The sequence below is a fragment of the Pseudophryne corroboree genome, chromosome 8 (genome assembly GCF_028390025.1).
Source record: "Pseudophryne corroboree isolate aPseCor3 chromosome 8, aPseCor3.hap2, whole genome shotgun sequence".
Lineage (NCBI taxonomy): Eukaryota > Metazoa > Chordata > Amphibia > Anura > Myobatrachidae > Pseudophryne > Pseudophryne corroboree.
In genome coordinates this window covers 169,921,969-169,945,062 of record NC_086451.1, presented here as the reverse complement: position 1 = coordinate 169,945,062, position 23,094 = coordinate 169,921,969, and the positions used below count along the sequence as shown (strand labels likewise).

General features: G+C 43.2%; 1 long non-coding RNA gene and 1 pseudogene across 1 annotated transcript in view; one reads left to right on the top strand and one right to left on the bottom strand.

Annotated features, from left to right (window-relative positions):
* Positions 1-23,094, bottom strand: part of LOC134947585 (uncharacterized) — a 254,924-nt gene that overhangs the window by 154,870 nt on the left and 76,960 nt on the right. The window lies entirely within an intron of this gene.
* LOC134951929 (U1 spliceosomal RNA) lies at positions 21,886-22,060 on the top strand (annotated as a pseudogene).

The window sequence follows — 23,094 nt, the reverse complement described above, 5'->3', positions numbered from 1 at the left end:
TCTCTTTCCGGCAGACACAAGTCTGCAGAGGTTCAAAGACCTGCTGGTGAGAAAATTGTCAAGTCAAGCGGAACGTGACCCGTCAACAGCTCCTCCTTCACATTCTCCCGCAAGTGGGGGTGCGAGGAAAAGGCTAAGAATTCCGAGCCCACCCGCTGGCGGTGATGCAGGGCAGTCTGGAGTGAGTGCTGACATCTGGTCCGGACTGAAGGACCTGGCAACGATTACTGACATGTCGTCTACTGTCACTGCATATGATTCTGTCACCTTTGAAAGAATGGTGGAGAATTATATGAGTGACTGCATCCAGGTAGGCACGTCAGTATGTATACTGGCAGGAAAAAGAGGCAATTTGGAGGCCCTTGCACAAACTGGCTTTATTCTACCTACGTTGCCCTCCCTCCAGTGTGTACTCCAAAAGAGTGTTTAGTGCAGCCGCTCACCTTGTCAGCAATCGGCGTACGAGGTTACTTCCAGAAAATGTGGAGAAGATGATGATCATCAAAATGAATTATAATCAATTCCTCCGTGGAGACATTCACCAGCAATTGCCTCCAGAAAGTACACAGGGATCTGAGATGGTGGATTCCAGTGGGGACGAATTAATAATCTGTGAGGAGGGGGATGTACACAGTGAAAGGGGTGAGGAATCGGAGGATGATGAGGTGGACATCTTGCCTCTGTAGAGCCAGTTTGTGCAAGGAGAGATTGATTGATTGATTGATTGATTGATTCTTTTTTGGTGGGGGCACAAACCAACCAGTCATTTCAGTCAGTCGTGTGGCAGACCCTGTCGCTGAAATGATGGGTTCATCAATGTTTTTCTTTTCAATCTAAGCCCCTGCAGTTTTCTGTAAGCATCTGCTTCGCTATGATGATCAACAAGTCACATGGGCAAACACTCAGGGCTGGAGGCGTAGATCTTAGGACCAGCTGCTACAAGCATGGCAGAGGTGTCACTATCACTGGTGACACCCAGAGAGGTGGCGAAGTAGATTGTAATGCAGTGCGTGCAGATAAGCAGCGCAATGGTAAAAAGGAGGCATGGTCTCATAGGTAGGGGCGTGGCCTGAATCACCATTTTGTTGCTCTGGGTATCCCGGGGGTTGGGGGCTGCACCCGGGGACTAGTGTGTGAGTGGTGCTGGCTCCTGCACAGTGACAGAAACTGGGTGTTGCACGTAATGTCACAGTGAAACACCCATATTCTGTCACTGAAGAAGAGCCGGCACTTTGGTGTCACCCCCCTTGGCGGGTGACACTCGGGTGTGTGCCGCAACCCTGTTGTGATGCCACTGACCCATGGGAAGCTTTACGTGGCTTACCCATGTGTTAGTAGCCCCAAGCATCTTTTGTGTTAGTCCCTGAAGAAAAACTTCAAATATTGTTTACAATTTTGTAATCAATGGGCCTAATTCAGTAAGGATTGCAAATTCTGCTAAGTAACAGAATTTGCAATCCTTTGGTTCGCATGCTGGGGCCACCCATCACAGGGCATGGCCACCCAGCATGCCGCCTCCCTTCTTGACCACGCTGAAATTGCAGTCTCAGTGCAGTTCAGCGTGATCATAAAAAATGGGTTAGCCTCCTGTTGGTGCAGACTGTACGTGTGCGCAGGAAGCCGCCACCATTTTTGTGATCGCAGCGGCTGCATGTGATGTCATGCAGCCGCTCTGACCACGCCTCCTGTTTCTCCGTTGCCGACCCCATTTTGTAGCCCTGCCCCTGCACTGCTCCATCTCCGACTTTGAAATGGATTGTTGCTGACCCCTCCCCGCACCGATTGACAGTCAGAGGTGATCGCATTATCTGCGGGGTGCCACAGAAAATGCAGGCGCATGCGTATGCTCTTAGCAATTTTCGCAGTTGGATTGCTTATTGCGATTACAATCCAACCTGAATCAGGCTCTATTACCTATCAAGAATTGGGAGGGAAAAAAGACAAGAAGAAGTCTGTACTGTTGACGCACTTGAGACAGAAAATGATTATGTAATAAAAAATAACCTTTAATCTCTATGTCCCTTTTGACCATATTCCCGATTAAGATTCTTTGGGCGGAATGTTTCAATGTATGTAGTATAGAAAATAATAAACAGATCTCCAAAAAATGGGGGTATTTTTATATTAATTATTATCCCCAAAGGAGAAAATTGCTCCCATTTAACTATAGGTTCCACTTATTTGCTGGAGTGTTAGTAAGTGAGATAACTTTGAGTATAGATATTCTAGTTGTCATATATAACCTTCTTCCTTTACAATCACATTCAGACCCTTTTCAGTCTGATTTCTATGTAGTCCCTATTGCTTCCCTTGGAGATATAGCAATCTCAGATCTATTGGAGAGCAACAAGTGGTTAATATGACAGCTTCATTTATATAGTTTTGTGTCTACTAATGTCAGGTAGAGTTGCTTAAAGGAATGTAGCAATTCCAATTATCTTATATAGCACTCTTCCTTTATGATGACAGTCAGAACTCATACAATTTGATTTTAATATGTATAGTCCTGCTTTCTTAAGAGGTATAGCAATCTCTAATACATTAGAAAGCAGACAATGTAATACGTCTCCTTAATGGAATATAACAATTCCAGTTCTCATATATCACTCTTCCTTTGTGATGACAGTCAGGACTTATATAGTTTAATTTCAATGTAGATAGTGCTGCTTTCTTAGGAGGTATAGCAATCTCCAATATAATGGAAAGCAGACAATATGATGCTGCACTGTTAAAGGGATATTCCTTATTGTTTTGCAGTGCAATTTTTATTAATATAACTTGTAACGGTCCCGTTTGTTATATATATGGTAGTCCTATAGGTCCTGAAAATAGATATAGCCTATTGTATTGTGAATTAAGGAGGCCCAGAAGGGCTTATATCTTCATATGCACTAAGTAGATCCTACATAAATAGGAGCAAAATAAATTATCTCTAAGTTCATAATATAAGTTATATCATCTGTAGAAAAGAATCTATCATCAATTTATCTAATAGATTTTAATATCTATGAAAAAGAGTTTATCATCAATTCATCCAATATTCGCATTGATTAATAAAAATGCTTGGATGAATTGTGTATTCGGGAATATGGCATTAAGCTACTTCAAACCATTGTATATTCGCTGTTTCATAAGTAAGGTTGGTTTATTGCAAACCTGTGTCAGGAAAGAGGCCAGTAGGGTATATTGCTACTGTTTCAATCATTATTTGTTATTAGTAAGTTATTCCAAAATGTATGCTATTGTGTATTACTAAAGCATCCAGCTACTTGGTTCACTTAAATAGGTGTCTATTTGTAACAGTCTTATATAAAGATACTGTTACACATACAGCTACTCATGAGACATGCAGCTGCTCCTCAGTCTTGCAGTGTTACTAGACAAGAAATTTTGTTACACTGTGTTCATTTAAGTATCCTGCTGACTGGATCATTCTTAGACATTCATTTGTCTCAATTTCTTAATAGGTATATTGAGGTTGGTACAGTCATGCAGCTAATAGTGCACAGAAGTAATACAATCCATACAGTGTTTAATTATGGCAGCTGAGACTACTAGTAGCTATCAGTATAAGCTGGAGGTGCTATAGTCATGTTATCACTCTATTCCCATCTATCTCAGTGTCAGTCCTTTACTGGTAAAGGCTACTAAGTAACACATTACATTTATATATAATCATTCTCTGCATTTAATGGAGTAAAGTACACGCGGACACGCCGTGCCCTACACGCGTGTTTCACTGCGTCTATGGCAGCTTCGTCAGGGAGCAACCTGACGAAGCTGCCATAGACGCAGTGAAACACGCGTGTAGGGCACGGCGTGTCCGCGTGTACTTTACTCCATTAAATGCAGAGAATGATTATATATAAATGTAATGTGTTACTTAGTAGCCTTTACCAGTAAAGGACTGACACTGAGATAGATGGGAATAGAGTGATAACATGACTATAGCACCTCCAGCTTATACTGATAGCTACTAGTAGTCTCAGCTGCCATAATTAAACACTGTATGGATTGTATTACTTCTGTGCACTATTAGCTGCATGACTGTACCAACCTCAATATACCTATTAAGAAATTGAGACAAATGAATGTCTAAGAATGATCCAGTCAGCAGGATACTTAAATGAACACAGTGTAACAAAATTTCTTGTCTAGTAACACTGCAAGACTGAGGAGCAGCTGCATGTCTCATGAGTAGCTGTATGTGTAACAGTATCTTTATATAAGACTGTTACAAATAGACACCTATTTAAGTGAACCAAGTAGCTGGATGCTTTAGTAATACACAATAGCATACATTTTGGAATAACTTACTAATAACAAATAATGATTGAAACAGTAGCAATATACCCTACTGGCCTCTTTCCTGACACAGGTTTGCAATAAACCAACCTTACTTATGAAACAGCGAATATACAATGGTTTGAAGTAGCTTAATGCCATATTCCCGAATACACAATTCATCCAAGCATTTTTATTAATCAATGCGAATATTGGATGAATTGATGATAAACTCTTTTTCATAGATATTAAAATCTATTAGATAAATTGATGATAGATTCTTTTCTACAGATGATATAACTTATATTATGAACTTAGAGATAATTTATTTTGCTCCTATTTATGTAGGATCTACTTAGTGCATATGAAGATATAAGCCCTTCTGGGCCTCCTTAATTCACAATACAATAGGCTATATCTATTTTCAGGACCTATAGGACTACCATATATATAACAAACGGGACCGTTACAAGTTATATTAATAAAAATTGCACTGCAAAACAATAAGGAATATCCCTTTAACAGTGCAGCATCATATTGTCTGCTTTCCATTATATTGGAGATTGCTATACCTCCTAAGAAAGCAGCACTATCTACATTGAAATTAAACTATATAAGTCCTGACTGTCATCACAAAGGAAGAGTGATATATGAGATAACTGGAATTGTTATATTCCATTAAGGAGACGTATTACATTGTCTGCTTTCTAATGTATTAGAGATTGCTATACCTCTTAAGAAAGCAGGACTATACATATTAAAATCAAATTGTATGAGTTCTGACTGTCATCATAAAGGAAGAGTGCTATATAAGATAATTGGAATTGCTACATTCCTTTAAGCAACTCTACCTGACATTAGTAGACACAAAACTATATAAATGAAGCTGTCATATTAACCACTTGTTGCTCTCCAATAGATCTGAGATTGCTATATCTCCAAGGGAAGCAATAGGGACTACATAGAAATCAGACTGAAAAGGGTCTGAATGTGATTGTAAAGGAAGAAGGTTATATATGACAACTAGAATATCTATACTCAAAGTTCTCACTTACTAACACTCCAGCAAATAAGTGGAACCTATAGTTAAATGGGAGCAATTTTCTCCTTTGGGGATAATAATTAATATAAAAATACCCCCATTTTTTGGAGATCTATTTATTATTTTCTATACTACATACATTGAAACATTCCGCCCAAAGAATCTTAATCGGGAATATGGTCAAAAGGGACATAGAGATATAGTGATCCCTAACGACTGGTCAACCCTGTAACTGGAGGTGGGTTAAATTTATTATACCTATCTACCCCCACAGCCCTATTACTGGGAATGATTATTTAAGAATCTACCCTCGCCTGGTGAATAGTGTATAAATAACAAGTTTCACTAAGAATATTACAGTATAAAATTATTACATTAGTAACTTGACCATACACAGGATAAATTGGTTGAGGTGGTCTAGTAAAGAATTACACGTGGACACGCTTCTTAATCTTTCATTCACATTTCTTTATTTTTTCTCATCACCTATATGTTTGTTTTGTGATTTTAAACCTTATGTTTCACTGCGAGTTTGGGATAAATATATAAATACATCTCAATTTTAATGTATATTTAATAAAGGTTATTTTTTATTACATAATCATTTTCTGTCTCAAGTGCGTCAACAGTACAGACTTCTTCTTGTCTTTTTTCCCTCCCAATTCTAGCTTACTATTACTGTAGTTGACTGCACCCCCTCCTATATAAAATACTCTTCAATATTAGGAAGAAAGGGGTTTATATTAAGTGGATTTATGGTGACGAAAAACATATATCCACTATATACTAGTACAATATCGAGTGTGCAGATACTATACTTGTGTCTATTACCTATCACAATGCACTGCAGGTAGTACAAAATGGGGTTAATATAGGAGAAAAACCCCCAGAGCTGTGCTCCTTAACTGTCCCTGGTGGCTAGTGGAGCAGCTGCCCAGTAATCAGTGTCCACGCCAGTGCGCACACGGCCCGCCCCCTACAGCCACGCTGGATCTCGGTATAGTGTGGGCACAGAAGCCCCTTACCTCCCTTTCATCAGCAGCCTCGTGATCCCGGAGGGCGGTGTGTGTGTGACTGACCTTAGGAAGAAACCGGAGCCTCCGCTGCAGTGACCAAGCAACCAGGGCACGGGAGTATACTGCGCCGCTGGGAGTGATGGAGCTGCAGTAAAGATGTCTATTAGACCTAGCCTGCTGCAGCCCTTGTAGATTCTTATAAAAAAAGTTCTTCTTTTCTTGTCAAAATTAATAGCTAAGAATAGGCTGCCTGAGGCAGCCCCCTGTTAAGTGGCCTGCTACTGAAGGCACCAACTACAAACTGAGCTCCCTGTTCATGGAAGCGAGGTTATAGAGCAGGGGGCGCTGAGCATCTTGGGAACAGTCAAAAGCTTTGAGCCTGTTGGTGCCTCAGATCAAGATCCTACTCTACACCCCAATGTGAATCCTTGTGGAGTCCAGTGTACCCCACAGAAGAAATGAATGTGTCACACCCATTGGCAGCAACATTAGAATAGCTGCTGATGGGCACAATTGAGAAAGGAAGGGGGGAAAACATTTGAATCCAGCACATATATGTAATTTGAATATGTAATTTGTACCTTCCTACTTTAAAATGTAATGGATGAACCTCACCCTGTGAGAACTATCTTTATGATCAAGAGATCTCATATGCAAGATAAGTATGTGTTGGCAGAGGCGCTCACTGGGCAGAGATGCTGATCGCATCTCTGGCATGTGCCGGTGCACTGCGGCACCAGCACACACACACACTTCAGACCTGATCTCCTGTTGTGTGAATATGCACAGCAGAGATCAGGTCTGAATTAGGCCCTATATACAGCTGTCAGTAAGGCAGGGATCTGCTGCTGCCAGTGAGGCAGGGATCTGCTGCTGCCAGTGAGGCAGGGATCTGCTGCTGTCAGTGAAGCAGTGATCTGCTGCTGTCAGTAAGGCAGGTATGTGCTGCTGTCAATGAGGCAGGGATGTGCTGCTGTCAGCAAGGCAGTGATCTGCTGCCCACTATCTCCCTATCACCCCTGCCTGAGTCACACACTTTCCCTGTCACCCCTGCCCCAGTTACCCACTATCTCCCAGTCACCGCTGCCTCAGTTAACCACTATACCTGCGACCCCTGCCTCAGTCACCCACTATACCAGTCACCCCTGCTTTAGTCACCCACTATCTCTGTCACCCCTGCCTCAGTCAACCACTATCTCCATATCACCCCTGCCTCAGTCACCCACTATCCCTGTCACCCCTGCCTCAGTCTCCTACTGTCCCTGTCACCCCTGCCACAGTCATCCACTATATCCCTATCACCCCTGCCTTAGTCACTGACTATCTCCCAGTCACCCCGGCCTCAGTCACCCACTATCTCCCACTCATACATGCTTCAGTCACCCACTATCTCCCAGTCATCCCTGCCTCAGTCACCTACTGACACCAGTGCAGACATTTCTGCTGCGGCCTCTCCACTCTCCAGCGTGAACGTCCTGACGACTGAGGAAATCCGCTTCCCAGTTGAGGACTCCGGGAATGAACACTGCCGATATTGCTGGCAGATGACGTTCTACCCAACTGAGGATTTTTGATACTTCCAGCTTTGCTATGCAATTTCGAGTGCCGCCTTGATGATTTGTGTACACTACTGTGGTGGCGTTGTCCGATTGTACTTGAACAGGCCTGTTCTGTACTAGAGGCAGGGCCAGTGTCAATTAATTGAACACTGCCTGCAATTCCAGAATGTTTATCGGGAGGAGAGATTCCTCCCTGGTCCACCGATGGTGAAGGGTCGTCATCACGGCCATGACCTTGGTGAATTTCCGAGGTGCCGTGGCCAAACCAGAAGGCAGGACCTGAAATCCAAAAACTAACCAGGCACAACACTGCTTAGCTTCCAACATCAGATGAGATTGGACATATCCAGTGTGATGCGGCTGTAGATGATTTTTGCTGTTTCTAACTTCTACTTCTAACTACTGGTACATCAATGAATAAGTTTCAAAATAGAATGCATCAAGAGAACGGTGTTGGTAGTATAAAACTACCTACAGCACCTGGTATTCCCAGGTGGTCTCACATCCAAGAACATACCAGGCCTAAAATCAGGTGATATTGGGCATATACAGTGTGGTGTGGCTGTAGATGAGCTTAGTGGTTTCTGTTAGAGTTCTTCTACTTCTAACTACTCGTACATAAATGAGTAAGCGGACTATTTATTAAACCTGGTGAAATGCTAATTTGCATGGTGATAAAGTACCAGCCAATCAGCTCCTAATTGCCATGTCACAGGCTGGGTTTGAAAAATGACAGTTAGGAGCTGACTGGCTGGTACTTTATCACCTTGCACTTTATCAGTTCACCAGGCTTAATAGATCTGCCCCAATGTTTCAAAATGGAATGCATCAAGAGAACGGTGTTAGTATTGTAAAAATACACACAGCTCCTGGTATTTCCTGGTGGTCTCCCATCCAAGTACTAAAACCAGGACCAACACTGCTCAGCTTCCATGATCAGGAGAGATTGGGCAAATCCAGTGTGCTGTGGCTGTAGATGAGCTGGTGGTTTTTATTACAGCTCTTCTACTTCTAACTTCTGGTACATAAAAGAATACATGTAAAAATTAAATGTACCAAGAAAATGGTGTTGGTAGTTTAAAAACACCTAAAGAATCTGATACTACCAAGCAGTCTCCCATCCATGTATTAACAAAGTCCAATACTGCTTTGCTTCAAAAATCAAATGAGATTGGGCATATCCAGTGTGGTGTGGCTTTAGATAAGCTTTGTGGTTTCTGTTAGAGCTCTTCTACTTCTAACTACTGGTACATTAATGAATATGTATAAGGTTGTAGTTTATCCAATATGCCTTTACTACTACCTTACCTTTCAACCCCCCCTCCCTCCCCTCTTCTCCTTATAGCTTCCTTAGTTCTCTTCTCCTCATGTGTGCGTTATTTGTTTTCTCATACGTCCTAGATGATGCTGGGGTCACATTAAGAACCATGGGGTATAGACGGGATCTGCAGGAGACATGGGCACTTTAAGACTTTCAAAGGGTGTGAACTGTCTCCTCCCTCTATGCCCCTCCTCCAGACTCCAGTTTTAGTATTGTGCGCAGTGATACTGGATGCACTACAGGGGAGCTCTACTGAGTTTCTCTGAAAAGACTTGTTAGTTTTTTTTATTTTCAGGGAGGCTGCTGGCAACAGTCTCCCTGCTTCGTGGGACTTAGGGGAGAGAAGTATGACCAACTTCTAGTGAGTTCAATGGCTCTGCTTCAGGCTGACAGGACACCATTAGCTCCTGAGGGTGCTGATCGCTGGGTACGCCTAGATGCACACTCCCGCAGCCTGCCGTCACCCCCTTACAGAGCCAGAAGACAGGTGAGTAGCAGAAGTACAGAAGACTTCTTCTCCAGTGATGGCATTCTGAGGTACCGAGCAGCGAGCGGAACGCTGCGCGCCATGCTCCCACACAAACACAGGCACTGCAGGGTGCAGGGCACGGGGGGGGGCACCCTTGGCAGCATAAATTCCTCACAAAAGGCTGGAAAAAGTGGACATTAGTGCCTGGGCACTGTCCTTACCCCGCTAGCGTAATTAATTATTTCTGAGCGGGACAGATACGCGCCATTACAGTAGCGGGGCTTCTTCCTCACCTCACCAGAACATCTTTAGAGCATTACAAGTCTATCACTATAGAGTTTATTATTTCCCAGACTGTGTACTTTTGGCGCTGGATTGTGAGCTGAAAAATCCTCTGTGTCCCTCTGACAGATTTACTGACGGTCTGTCCCCCCATAAGCCGATGTGTCTGTGGGTACTTGGTACATGTGTGTCAACATGTCGGTGGCTGAATGTTTTTCCCAAGAGGAAACTATATTAGGAATGCAGACATATGATGGTGGCCCTGTTGGCACCACCAATAACTGACTGGGTAAAAGTTTCAGTAATATCAGAGTAAGGTTGGATAAATCTGTCTCCCAGACACAGACGTAGAGAATAGATGTGATGTTCATGGCTATGTTTCTTTTCCCTCAGGCCCCGCGGGGGTCGCAAAAATGTTATTTTGCCCAGTTACTACACACTGATACTGACACGGATACTGATTCCTATGTCGACCATAATGTTTCCTGATTAGATCCAATATTGGCAAGGAGCATTCAGTACATGATTGTGGATATTAAGGACATATTAAAATCACTGAAGACCCTGCTGTTCCTGACAAAGGGGTCTATATGTATGTGTATATATAGATATATAATGAAAGCTGATGTAACGTTCCTCCATCTGTTTGAGAAAGTCTGGGCCAGCTCGACAAGATGGTTTCAAATCCCCAAAAGGATTCTGGTTGTTTATTCATTTCCCGCCGCGGACAGAATAAAGTGGGAGTCACCCCCTGTTCTGCACGGGGCCCTGTCACAAATCCAGCGGATCGTATGCAGGAAGCTACATTATTTCTAGTTATGTAACCAAGGGTACATTACTTAGACCTGCCATTACATGTGCATGGGTGAGTAGTAGTATTCAAGAATTGGTCGAATACCTTGTCATCCGATAAAGATACCTTGGAGAGATGGGATACTCCTTACGTTGTATCATATCAAGGACACTGCAGCATACTTACGTGAGACTGCAAGGGATATAGGACTCGAGTTCACGGGCCAATTTCATGGCAGTCTCGGATAGGAGGGCATTGTGGATTCACCAAGAGAATGCTGATGCTGACTCCAAGAAGAAAGGGAGTCTCTTCCCTATGAAGGTGAAGCGTTGTTTGGTGACTGCCTAGTTAATTTGATCTCGGCAGCTCCCGCAGGTAAGTCAACCTTCTTGCCCTATGTTCCCTCCCAACGGATGAAGACGCATCATTATCTGATGCAGTCATTTCGGCCCAATAGATATGCAAGAAGTTAAGGAATTTTACCCAACTGCGCCTGTGTGTATATAAATTAATAAATGGGTGATTTGAATAAAGGGAAAAATCACAGTACTGTTTGGATAAAAAATTAAATTGACATTTATTCTTTTGAAAAAAGAAAAGTATATATAAATGAAAATGAAGGAAAATACAAAAACAAAAACAAAAAAACACCTTTTATTTCAGGTAACTATATGTCCAAAATGATAACAGGTCAGGAAAAATCTTCCTGCACCTGTACAGTGTTGAAAAAAACTTTGGGAAGAACGTGAATAAAAAGATTTGAAAAGTATATATTGAAAAATTTCAAATGTCTGGTGTGAAATAGAGTGTGGCGTCCCACCTCTTTTCCACCTTGTTGTGACTGGTTATTAGGTAAACTACAGATAAGGTAGATTATCCGGAAAACAAGGCAATGTTCAATTTCCAAATTTAGCCCAGTGCTAATAATAATGTGTATCCCAGTGGAGGCAAGATCTTAATTTTGATGCTGCGATGCTGCGGGGTACCCCAACGTTGGTATCAGTGGGATAAGGTGTTCAGGGATAAGGTATAAAGAAACCCCGGACTCCCCGCTAGTTCTCCCCGTTATAGTCGGCCGGAGGCGCCTGCACTCACAGGTGTCTGCCGACTGCTACTGACGGGGGGACGCGGTCATGCCACTGGGGGGAAGGTACACTAACTTCGGGACCCACAAGGGGACTGTCCGTCGTGAACCTTCCCTCCTACGGGGTCAGATACCTTATTCTCCTGTGCTTGATCCCGTTCTTTTCTTTCTTCCTCCGGTCTTCTCTCTCGGCGCTCTGCTTGTAGGTCTGTTCCCTTTCAGCCGCGCGGCTTCGTTTTCTCTTCACGGGATCACCGATCTGTGCAGTGATGTTCCGTCCGGATAGTCTTCTCGGTCTTGTAGCTTTTTGTAGGTGTGATGGTGTGATGATATGCTTTTTTCTCTCCAACGCGTATCGACCCGTCTGGGTCTTCCTCAGGGAGTCCGTGTCTACCATCTTGATTGAGGGCTTTTTATGCCCATAGTTCGTGACATCATAATGGGAGTGTCCATTTTTTTCTCCTTTCTCTGTGTTGCTGGATACAATTGTGTCTATAGAGTTGTTACATAACCCAATTGATTCTATTCTAAGTGATTATAGATACTAAATGGCTATATGTAAATTGTATTGTGATTGGAAAATGTGTATAGCAGGGAAACCACCTTTTTGCTCCTATATTCTGGTATTGGATATGGATGATGAATATAATATAAATTAATTCTACTAATTGGATAGGGTAAAAGTGGGAGGAGCTAGATGAATTGAAGATGAAAAGAACACAGCTTTAAATTATTTTGTCTGATAATAATGAATTAGTAATATATGATGGTATTTTGTATATCAATGGCAAGACAGTTGCTGTATTTTAGTTTCTGTTGCGGGTTATGAAAATAATTTAGATTCTGTTGCGGGTTATGAAAATAATTTAGATTATTTGGGAAGAGTAGTAAACGAACAATGAAAAATAAATAAAATAAAAATAAATATAAAAACAAAAATAAAAATATAAAAAAAATATATAATGTGATAATAATAATAGTGAGAATAAAATTAATAGTAAAGTTGAAAAATAAAGTAAATGAAATTGATAATAATAGATGAGTATATATTAAAATGTAGATTTCAGGTAAATAAATAGCTGATATTTAGTAAGAAGATATGGATAATACAATTAATTATATTTTCAAAGTATAGTGATAGGAAATGATTCTCATAATGGAAAATAGATTGTTTTGGCTATAGAACTCTTTCTTACTATCTAGGTTAACCCTTCTGTGGTTTTTTTGGCGGTTGATATAAATTGTTTGTAAGGATGGTGATATAGTCGGTCATGTTGTGTTGATTATAGATCCTCAAATGTACATTATGCTGCTAAATCAAATAAAGTAATGTGTTGAAAAACTAGCAATAATCATTTATTTTTATTGTCCATGTATGTATCTAGATGCATATACATACACACAACAAATATACAGTTATGTATGCACATACACATACATGACGATGGAGGAAAGGGTGGATTCTATATGTTGGTCAGTTCATAATTATTGACCTAACCTCATTATCTAGGTTTAGGCCTTGCGGTCTCAGTGTTTTCAATGTATACATCCACCTTAGTTCTTCTTTGTTGATTTTCTTCAGAAAATCTCCTCCTCTCCAATTCGGTGGGACTAACTTGATTCCTATTATTTTCAAGCCTGTCGGGTTGCTTTCGTGTAGGTCTTTAAAATGTTGTGACAAATTGTGTGTCTCTAGGCCGTTTTTTACGTTTCTGACATGTTCAGCTATTCTCGTTTTGAGGGGTCTTATAGTTCTTCCTACATACTGTAGTTTGCATGGACATTCGGCTAGGTAAATGACCCCTTTGCTGTGACACGAGATGTGTTCTTGTATATCGAAGATTTCTCCTGTTTTATTGGATGTGAAGTTGGTGACCTTTTTTGTGCTGACTCTCTGTGTTTTGCAATAATTGCAAGAACCGCAGTGAAAAAAACCTTTGTTTAGTTTTTGACCTAACATAGTAGTCTGTGTTTTTTCTACTCTTCTCATATGGCTGTGTGACAATCTAGATTTTAGGTCTGGTGCTCTCTTGTAGATGACCTTCGGTCTTGCTGGTAGTTTGTCAGCTAACATGTCATCTTCTAGTAGGATATGCCAGTGTTTGTACAAGATCTTTTCTAGCTGTCTGTTGTTGGTATTGTATTGTGTGATGAATGCTGTTTTGAAAATTTCATTTGTTTTTTCCTTGTTTCTGTAAGTTAGAAGGGTGTTTCTATCAAACTTTTTTGCTTCTTCTAAATCTTTCTCCAGGATGTCTTTTTTATACCCTTTCTCTATGAATTGGTGTTTCATCTCTTCTGCTTGGACTCTAAAGTCTTCTAATTTTGTACAGTTTCTCCTAATCCGTTTGAATTGTCCTAGGGGGATGTTCTTGAGCCAGTTTCTGTGATGTGCACTGTTGTTTAGAATGTAGCTGTTTACATCCACACTTTTCTGAAAGGTTTTGGTATGAATGGTAGAATTTTCTATGAATATTGTTATGTCTAAGAAGTTCACTGTTGATTTGCTGTGTTCTGTGGTGAAAATTAAATTGTTATTGTTCGCATTAATGTATGTGAGAAACTCTAGTAGTCTGTCTTCTGTACCTCGCCAGATAAAGAGCACGTCATCTATGTATCTTCGCCATAGGACCAGGTTTGCTCCAAAATCATGCTCGCACCAGATGTTGTTGTCCTCCCAGTGGCTCATGAATAAATTAGCATAGCTTGGAGCAAACCTGGTCCCCATAGCTGTACCTTTAGTCTGTCTATAGTATGTGTCGTTGAACCAGAAATAATTGTGTTCTAGAATGAACCTTATGCAATCTATTATAAATGTTGTTTGTCTGGAGTCCAAATTTTCGTCTGAAGATAAGAAATGTTTTGTTGCTGATAATCCTTGTTCTTGGTTTATTACTGTGTATAAGGAGGTGACATCGCTTGTACATATCCAATATTCGTCTGACCAGATTACATCTTTCAGTGTTCTGATTATATCCGTAGTGTCCTTAATGTATGATTGTTGTATTTTCACATATGTTTGTAGGTATGAGTCTATGTATTGTGATAGGTTTGATGTGAGAGAGCCTATTCCCGATATAATCGGTCGTCCTGGAGGGTTGTGTCTATCTTTATGTACTTTAGGTAAGTAGTAAAAGACTGGGAGTATGGGGTTGGCATTATGTATGTAGTCATGTTCCTTTTTGTTGAGAATTCCTTTGTCTATACCTTCTTTTAGAAGCCTGTCCAAGTTTTTTTTGTATTTAGTGGTGGGATCTTGCGTGAGTGTCTCATATGTCTCTTTGTCACTCAAAATTCTGAGCGATTCGCTGATATATGCCTCCTTATCCAGTAATACGATCCCCCCCCCTTTGTCTGCTGGTTTTACCACTAATTGTTGGTTATCGCTGAGGTCCTTTAGTGCATTTTTTTCAGTTTTGGTCAGATTGAGTGTCATCGGTCTTGTTTCCATTCTGTCTATGTCTCTGGTTACCAAATGTTCAAATGTATTGATAAGTGAACCTCTCATGTGTTGTGGGTAAAATGTGGAATTTGGTTTTAGATCTGTATGTTTGTATGTCCTGTCTGCATCTTTATGTTCATTGAGTGTGATAGGTCCTTTACTGTAGTATTTGGCAAGTGTCAATTTCCTTGTTGTATCTTACAACAACCAGAAGTAGAAAGTAAAGGCATATTTTTCCTGACCTGTTATCATTTTGGACATATAGTTACCTGAAATAAAAGGTGTTTTTTTGTTTTTGTTTTTGTATTTTCCTTCATTTTCATTTATATATACTTTTCTTTTTTCAAAAGAATAAATGTCAATTTAATTTTTTATCCAAACAGTACTGTGATTTTTCCCTTTATTCAAATCACCCATTTATTAATTTATATACACACAGGCGCAGTTGGGTAAAATTCCTTTACATATGTTAATCCTTGGAGGCATTTGGGTTTAGCCTCTCACTCGTACTGCTGCCACCTCCGTATTACCCATACAAGTGGAGCGTTGATCACATTTGCGAGATGCAAGAAGTTAAGATTCCCCTTTCTTTGCAGGTAGAGGAAGGAGAAGAGGGAAGAGGTCTGCATCCTCTTCAAGATCGCAGGAGCAGAGATCATCCTCTGCTTCTGCCAAATCCACCGCATGACGCTGGGGCTCTCTTGCAGGAGCCCGCACCAGTGGGGGCACGTCTAAAACTCTTCAGTCAGTTCTGGATTCATTCGGACATGGACTCGTGTGTTTTACAAATAGTGTCCCAAGGGTACAAACTGGGGTTTCAAGACGTTCCCCCTCACCGATTGTTCAAATCGGCTTTAGTCAGCAGGGAGAAGGTTTTTATTCAAGCCTCTTCGTGGTCCCTAAGCCGGACAGCTCAGTCAGACCAATCTGAAATCTGAAATCCCTCAATTTCTACCTAAGGAAATTAAATTTCAAGATGGAATCTCTCAGTGCAGTGATCTCCAGTCCAGAGGAAGGAGATTTCATGGTTTTGGTAGACATAAAGGATGCCTACTTACATGTTCCCATTTAGCCTCTGCATCAAGCTACCTGAGGTTTGCAATTCAGTATTGTCATTACCAATTTCAGACATTGCCGTTTGGTCTGTCCACGGCTCCGAGGATTTTCACCAGGGTGATCGCAAGCAAGGAGTAACAATTATCCCGTACTTGGATGATCTTTTGATAAAGGCGAAATCCAGGGACCAGTTAGTGCAAAACATTGCACTCTCCCTGACAGTTCTTCAACAACATAGGCCCTCATTCCGAGTTGTTCGCTCGTTCTTTTTCATCGCATCGCAGTGAAAATCCGCTTAGTACGCATGCGCAAAGTTCGCACTGCGACTGCGCCAAGTAACTTTACTATGAAGAAAGTATTTTTACTCACGGCTTTTTCTTCGCTCCGGCGATCGTAATGTGATTGACAGGAAATGGGTGTTACTGGGCGGAAACACAGCGTTTCAGGGGCGTGTGGCTGAAAACGCTACCGTTTCCGGAAAAAACGCAGGAGTGGCCGGAGAAACGGTGGGAGTGCCTGGGCGAACGCTGGGTGTGTTTGTGACGTCAACCAGGAACGACAAGCACTGAACTGATCGCACAGGCAGAGTAAGTCTGAAGCTACTCTGAAACTGCTAAGTAGTTAGTAATCGCAATATTGCGAATACATCGGTCGCAATTTTAAGAAGCTAAGATTCACTCCCAGTAGGCGGCGGCTTAGCGTGTGTAACTCTGCTAAATTCGCCTTGCGACCGATCAACTCGGAATGAGGGCCATAGTTGGCTCCTAAACTTGCCAAAATCGCAGTTGGTCCCAATGACGCGGTTGTTGTTTTTGGGAGTGATACTGGACACAGAAGAGGTTTTCTTCCAGTGGAAAGGCTCTGGAGATCCAGAGTCTGGTCAAACAAATTCTGAAACCAGCAAGAGTGTTAATCCATCAATGCATTTGGTTGCTGGGTAAGATGGTTGCGGCCTACGAGCCCATTCAGTTTGGCTGGTTCCATGCCAGAGTTTTTCAGTTGGACCTGTTGGACAAGTGGTCCGGATCCCACCTACACACGCACCGGAGGATAATCCTGTCTTCCAAGACCAGAATCTCACTCCATTGGTGGCTGCACAGTTCTCACCTCCTAGAGGGGCGAAGGTTCGGGATTCAGGACTGGATCCTAGGGACCATGGATGCAACCCTCCGATGCTGGGGAGCAGTCACACAGGGGGAAAACGTCCAAGGAAGATGGTCAAGTCGGGAAAGTTGTCTCCACATAAATGTTCTGGAGTTAAGGGCCATTTAATAACTGCAGACACAGTACGCACTGGGACGGGTGCCCAGCATCCTCTACGGACTAAGAGAAAAGGATTTACCGGTAGGTATTAAAATCCTATTTTCTCTAACGTCCTAGAGGATGCTGGGGACTCCGTAAGGACCATGGGGATAGACGGGCTCCACAGGAGACATGGGCACTTTAAGAAAGACTTTAGTTCTGGGTGTGCACTGGCTCCTCCCTCTATGCCCCTCCTCCATACCTCAGTTTGATACTGTGCCCAGTGGAGACTGGGTGCTTTTCAGGAGCTCTCCTGAGCTTTCTGACAGAAAGTATTTTGTTAGGTTTTTAATTTTCAGGGAGCACTGCTGGCAACAGACTCCCTGCATCGAGGGACTGAGGGGAGAGAAGCAGCCCTACTCTCCGAGTTGCAAGGTCCTGCTTCTTAAGCTACTGGACACCATTAGCTCCAAAGGGATTAGCTCCAAAGGGATTGGTACGCAGGATCTCACCCTCGCCGTCCGTCCCAGAGCCGCGCCGCCGTCCCCCTCGCAGAGCCGGAAGATAGAAGCCGGGTGAGTATGAGAAGAAAAGAAGACTTCAGAGGCGGCAGAGGACTTCATGATCTTCATTGAGGTAACGCACAGCACTGCAGCTGTGCGCCATTGCTCCCATACACCTCACATACTCCGGTCACTGTAAGGGCGCAGGGGGGGCGCCCTGGGCTGCAATATAAACCTGTTTTTGGCAGAAATATAACATATATACAGCTGGGCACTGTATATATGTATGAGCCCCCGCCAATTGTACAGTTTAAGCGGGACAGAAGCCCGCCGCCGAGGGGGCGGGGCTTCTCCCTCAGCACTCACCAGCGCCATTTTTTCTCCACAGCACCGCTGAGAGGAAGCTCCCCGGACTCTCCCCTGCTTATACCACGGTAGACAAGAGGGTTGAAAAGAGAGGGGGGGGGGGGGGCACATAATTTGGCGCAAATTACATACAGCAGCGCTACTGTGCAAACATTAAGTTACTGTGCTATTCCTGGGTTATATAGCGCTGGGGTATGTGCTGGCATACTCTCTCTCTGTCTCTCCAAAGGGCAGAGCCGGCCATAGGCATAGGCAAACTAGGCAATTGCCTAGGGCATTTGATATGCCTAGGGGCATCAGCAACTTCTGCTGATTAAAATGATATGCGGCATGCCTATATTCTGTGTGTAGCATTTCATATGCAGATACAGCCACAGTCTCACACAGTATATAGGCGTGCTGCATATCATTTTAATCAGCAGAAGCTGCGTGTGCATCCTAACAACATAGCAATGCAAATAAGATGCATTTTAATAAAAAAAAGGTGCCCCAACGTTAGCATTGAGGCAAGATTTATGAGGACACATCTGTATCCAAGCAGAGGCAGAGGTCACAGTGTTAGTGGCAGTGTGAGTGCTGTGTGCATGTGAGTGGGTTGATTGTGCAGTAGTGTTCGGAATATGAGTAAGGAGCATTATGTGTGTCATGTAAAAATGCATTAATAATGTGCAACATATGTGTAAGGGGCACTATGTGTGTCATTATGTGTATAAGGGCATTAATAATGTGCGGCATATGTGTAAGGGACATTGGTGGTCATTCCGAGTTGTTCGCTCGGTAATTTTCTTCGCATCGCAGCGATTTTCCGCTAATTGCGCATGCGCAAGGGTGGTCATTCCAAGTTGTTCGCTCGGTAATTTTCTTTGCATCGCAGCGATTTTCCGCTAATTGCGCATGCGCAATGTTCGCTCTGCGACTGCGCAAAGTAAATTTGCTATGCAGTTAGGTATTTTACTCACGGCATTACGAGGTTTTTTCTTTGTTCTGCTGATCGTAGTGTGATTGACAGGAAGTGGGTGTTTCTGGGCGGAAACTGGCCGTTTTATGGGTGTGTGTGAAAAAACGCTGCCGTTTCTGGGTAAAACGCGGGAATGTCTGAAGAAACGGGGGAGTGTCTGGGCGAACGCTGGGTGTGTTTGTGACGTCAAACCAGGAACGAAACTGACTGAACTGATCACAGTTGTCGAGTAAGTCTGGAGCTACTCAGAAACTGCTAAGAAGTGTCTATTCGCAATTCTGCTAATCTTTCGTTCGCAATTTTGATAAGCTAAGATTCACTCCCAGTAGGCGGCGGCTTAACGTGTGCAATGCTGCTAAAAGCAGCTTGCGAGCTAACAACTCGGAATGAGGGCCATTATGTGTAAAAGGGCATTAATAAAGGTTGTCATAATGTGTAAGACGCATTATGTTTATAAGGACATTAATGATGTGTCTCATATGTGTAAGGGGCATTACTGTGTGGAATTATGTGTATAAATGCATTACTAATGTGTGGCATTATGTGTATAAGGTGCTCTAATATGTAGCGTTGCGTATAGAAAGGGCATTTACTGTGTCGTCTAATGTGAATAAAGAGCAATAGGGTGTGGTGTAATGTAAATAAGGAGCAATTCAGTGTGATGTAATGTGAATAAGGAGCACTACTGTGAGAAGTAACGTTTATAAGGTAAAGTGATACTACTGTGGGATGTAATGTGAATTATGGACACTATCGCGTGATCAAATGTGAATAAAATTGCAGTACTGTGTGGCGGAATTTTAATTGGGGGTACTATTGTGTGGACATGCCCATTGCCAGCAAAAACACACCCCTTTTTGGACTGTGCGCCAAATGTGCGAACTGTTCCTGTTTAAAATATAGGGGGTACAAACACCAAAATAAGTACTGTTATGGGTGAGGGTTGATGGTGCTGGGAAAGAGGTGCAAGGTCAGAGGCGGAACCAGCGGTGGTGCTAGGGGGCACCAGGCAAAATCTTGCCTAGGGCATCATATTGGTTAGGGCCAGCTCTGCCAAAGGGCCTTGTGGGGGAAATGTCTTCAGTAAAAGCATTCCCTGTGTGTGGTGTGTCGGTACGCGTGTGTCGACATGTCTGAGGAAGAAGGCTATATTAGAGAGGAGCGGGAGCAAATGAATGTGGTGTCTCCGCCGACACCTGATTGGATGGATATGTGGAATGTTTTAAATGCTAGTGTAAACTCATTGCACAAAAGATTAGACAAGGCTGAAGCTTTGGGACAGTCAGGGTCTCAACCCATGCCTGATCCTATGTCGTCGGGACTGTCAGGGTCTCATAAGTGCCCACTATCCAGATTGTTGACACAGATACCGACACGGATTCTGACTCCAGTGTCGATTACGATGATGCAAAGTTACAGCCAAAATTGGCAAAATACATTTGATATATGATTATGGCAATAAAAGATGTTTTGCACATCACAGAGGAGCCCACTATCCCTGACAAGAGGGTACATATGTACAAGGGAAAGAAGCCTGAGGTAACCTTTTCCCCTCACACGAGCTGAACGAGTTATGTGAAAAAGCTTGGGAATCTCCTGCAGATTTCCAAAAGGATTCTTATGGCGTATCCTTTCCCATCAACGGATAGGTTACGATGGGAATCCTCCCCTTGGGTGGACAAAGCATTAACACGCTTATCCAAGAAGTTAGCCCTCCCGTCCCAGGATACGGCTACCCTCAAAGAGTCTGCTGACCGCAAACAGGAGATTACCCTGAAGTCCATTTATACACATTCAGGTACCTTACTCAGACCGGCAATTGCGTCGGCCTGGGTGTGTATGTGTAGTGCTGTAGCGGCATGGACGGATACCCTAGATAAGGATACTATTTTATTGCCCCTGGGGCATATAAGAGATGCTGTCCTATATATGTGTGTATGCAAACTACAGGTGGTGCTGCATGGCTCACACCCTTTTACTTGTCTTGTAGAGCAACTCTGGAGCTGTTACTGGGTCCAGCTGCTGCAAGAAATCAGCTTGAATGCTTCAGGGGCTGGGGCATGGCCAACATGAGCCCCACACTGATGGGGGTGTATAAAGCGATCTAGGGGTCATCCAAGCGCAACCCCACAAAGGCCGCCATGCCCTGCGTGACCATTTTCTCTTTTCATATGCAGACGAGGGTTGCAGCCAACTATACCCATTGCTTGGATGACATCACCATATGCGAATCCATCTGCTGCAGGCCTTCCCCCAGGAATGCTTGCACTAGTTGTTGCATTTGGTTTGTTGTTTGGGGGGTGCTTCAGTATTAGGCAGCCTTCTGCCCTCACACATTCATCTGAAAATGTGTTCTCCCTGCAGTTGTTGTCCCCAGATGAGAGTTCCCTTGTGCTGCCTCAGTTGAATCTCCTTTACTTGACGGAGGTGTGCCTGAGCAGCGGCCCTCCCCAGCCCTATCTCAAATCATACTTATTTTGCTTAGGTGATACCATGGTCATGAAGATTGTTTTCCCAGGGTGAGGTTCATTCATTGCATTCTGGGTATGCTGACCTCTGTGATTTCCCCAAATGTGGGAATCTCGACTGCATAATTTGTGGTAGGGGGGGGGGGGGGGGGGACTGCATTTGTGCTTTCCCCTGGTTGGCTCTGGTATAATTTAGATCTCATTGTCTCAGGTCTCTCTCCAGCCTAGTTTGCTGTCTGTTTCCACTTCTCTTTTCTTGAGCCCCTCCCTTCTATGCCCTTGCGCACTATCCTGACTTCTCCCGTCTGCTTACTTTGTGCCTTCCAACGCACAATGCGAACTACAGGTGGTGTTGCAGGGCCCACACCCTTTTATTTGCCTTACAGAGCAGCTCTGGAGCTGTTACAGTGCCCAGCTGCTGCAAGAAATCAGCTTGAATGCTTCAGGGGCTGGGGCATGGCCAACATGAGCCCCACACCAAAGGAGGGTGGGGGGTGTTCAATGCGAACTAGGGGTCATCCAAGCGCCCCTTATCTCCTTTCATATGCAGATGAGGGTTCCAGCCAACTTTGGCCCACTGCTTGGATGACATCACCGTATGCAAATCCGTCTGCTGCAGACCTTTCCCCAGGAATGCTTGTACTAGTTGTTGCATATGGTTTGATGTTTGAGGGTGCTTCAGTATTAGGCAGCCTTCCGCCCTCTCATTTTCATCTAAAAAGATGTGGTCTCCCTGCAGTTGTTGTCCCCAGACAAGAGTTCCCTTGTGCTTCCTCAGTTGAATCTCCTTAACTTGACGGGGGTGTGCTCGAGCAGCCGCCCTCCACAGCCCTATCCCAACACATGCTTTTCTTGCGTATGAGATCTCTTGATCATGAAGATAGTTCTCACAGGGTGAGGTTCATCCATTACATTTTAAAGTAGGAAGGTACAAATTACATATTCAAATTACATATATGTGCTGGATTCAAATGTTTTCCCCCCTTCCTTTCTCAATTGTGCCCATCAGCAGCTATTCTAATGTTGCTGCCAATGGGTGTGACACATTCATTTCTTCTGTGGGGTACACTGGACTCCACAAGGATTCACATTGGGGTGTAGAGTAGGATCTTGATCTGAGGCACCAACAGGCTCAAAGCTTTTGACTGTTCCCAAGATGCTCAGCGCCCCCTGCTCTATAACCTCGCTTCCATGAACAGGGAGCTCAGT